Genomic DNA, 2,314 nt, shown 5'->3' with positions numbered 1-2,314 from the left:
TTGTATTTAACTCACACTAGTTTTGAGCCTGGGGCCTCGTGAAGCATATGTAAGTCACAGGTCTCTTTACCTTGGGAGCCCGGAGAACTATTTTTCAAGTTGCATATAACTCACGCACAGAAAACAATAAAAAAAACCCCAAAATTTTCATTAAATTAGGACCGATTGTTTTGTTTTCCAAGTTTTTTATTCTGTTTTTGTAATAAAACATCATGGCCCCAAGGAAAAAAAAATTGTTTCCTAGTGTGGCAATGTGTTAAACCCCAGATTATATATTGTATTTAAAAAACAAAAGCCAAAAGATTTTTAACCACTATTATAGTGACCGAAATTGAGTTACTATTTAAAAACATTTTTTTTAGTTACTATTTTAGAAGTAAATTTAGTGCTCATTGCCCTTGTTCTGTCTAAATTACCTGTGTGAGCGAAAAGTTACTCATGCCACCTTACTGTTATAAATAGCATCCCTGGGAATAATTGGCAAAAATCACAACCCTAAATAGAATAGATGGCTTATTTTCCACAAGTGGGTGATTGAGTTCCTTGTGGTTATGCAGTGAAAGTTTTCATCATTTCAGAGGTAGACAAGTCTGGTTTGTTCTACTTTGTTATAAGTATTTTGGTGATGTCTTACTTGTCTTACCCATCCTCCTTAAGCCTACTGAGTTTTTGATGAGCGTTTATAAAACCTTTTTTCTTTCTTTGGTAGGAAAGGGGACCATACTGAATACTAGCCCTTTCTGCAGAGTCACACAACTGCCTTTTTTCCTCCAAAAGCAGGTAGTTTGAAATGATAGGAATGGTCCAGATTTTCTGTATTAGTCATTCATTTACTCTAGGAAGTTGGTGATGGGAAGAGATTCTGGGAGACGTGTCTATTGTTTCTGTTGCCTTTATTATAATCGGAAGGGCTTAGAGTGGCATGTTAAATGTTTTAATATAGCCCCCAACATTTCAATGCCTATTCATACTTGGGAAAGTGGATTTAATTAAAGAACAGTTTTAACCTAAAGTTTTAGAAGAGAAATGCCATTACCATTTTGTATCAATAGCTTTTTTCTGAGAAGGTGACAGCCATCCTCTTGAGTGGTTTTGTAAAAGTGGTGCTAATGTGTATAACCCTAAAGTTTTCTTTTTTTCTCCCTCTCCCTTTAACATTTGCTTTTCCTTTCACTGTTGTCGGTCACAACATGCTGCTCTTGAATCTCTCAGCTGGTCTTGACTCGTGAATTTACTTATGCTTTCACTCTTTAATAAATACATTACTTGCAAGCAGTGAATTGAAAACAAGACAAAAAAAAAAAAAACGACCATTAGTGATTGGACAGTTTCTTACTTTGTGTTACATTTAACTGTTCTTTTGACAGCCCAGTTTTTAAAGCCAGGTTCGTATGGAAATGCTTTCACTCCACTTGCACTGCTTTTGGAAATAGCATACTGCTTCATCTGTCTGTTTATTTTAGTGCATTCATAATATAACACAGTCAGCATAATGTCTCATCTCCACTTAGCCAAAGATAGAGTTTTCTTTAGAACAAAAAACCAAAAACAAAATGGGGTGGGAGCAACAATTTTTGTCAGCATTGTTTAATACCTAAATCTTCATGCCAAGTATAGTTATAACATTAGTCTGTTAAGAGATCGAACAATAACTTAATCAACTATATGCTCTTAGAATCATTTTGCTATCCCTATCCTTTCCAGAATTACTCAATTATAGGAATTATGATATGAAATAAGGATTTTATATACAGGTAAGTTTGTTTTCATAGTAGTAAAATAAGGGCCTCTTTACCTTTCCATTTTCCGCTAACATTACTTATATTGAGACTTTTAATCTTTTTTTAATAATAAAGTTATTTGTAAATAGTTAAGACACTGAATAAGGGAATACTTTCCCTGGCAGTTCAGTTGGGAGAGGAGAAGGGACGAAGCAGTAGCAGCTGCAACAGCGTTGGATTAAGGTTTTGTGATGTCTGATAATGTAGAAGTCATCACTTGGGATTACACATACTATAGTGTTTCTAATTATTTCAGTTCTTAGCAAAAGTAATTTGTAGTGAACTTTTTTGCTCTATAACGATTATATATATATTTAAAATAATATGTTTTGTTTTAGAAACAAGTTTTTCATTATACTTTGCCTTTACTTTTCGTTTTTTACAAAGTATCCTGATTTCCCTCCCAGCGATGAAATAATCACCTACTCAGCCTGGTTTTCTAGTTTGCATGCTGTCATAAACTTGTCCTTTTTTCAAAACAACAACAGAAAAACCAAAAAGCATTGGGGAGGCTTAATAGTCTTCTAACTTCC

At 34.1% G+C, this 2,314-nt stretch overlaps 1 protein-coding gene across 1 annotated transcript in view; it reads left to right on the top strand.

The window, feature by feature from the left end:
• Positions 1 to 1,366: 1,366 nt before the first annotated feature.
• The window catches only part of GPATCH8 (G patch domain containing 8), a 110,412-nt gene continuing 109,464 nt past the window's right edge, over positions 1,367 to 2,314 (top strand). The window contains exon 1 of the mRNA XM_012659095.1: positions 1,367 to 1,385. The gene's annotated coding sequence lies outside the window, so the exon portion shown is untranslated. The remainder of the gene's footprint in view (positions 1,386 to 2,314) is intronic.

The sequence above is a fragment of the Propithecus coquereli genome, unplaced genomic scaffold (genome assembly GCF_000956105.1).
Source record: "Propithecus coquereli isolate 6110/MARCELLA unplaced genomic scaffold, Pcoq_1.0 Scaffold598, whole genome shotgun sequence".
Taxonomy (NCBI): domain Eukaryota; kingdom Metazoa; phylum Chordata; class Mammalia; order Primates; family Indriidae; genus Propithecus; species Propithecus coquereli.
The sequence above is the reverse complement of the archived record's forward strand: the minus strand, read 5'-3'. Positions and strand labels throughout refer to the sequence as shown.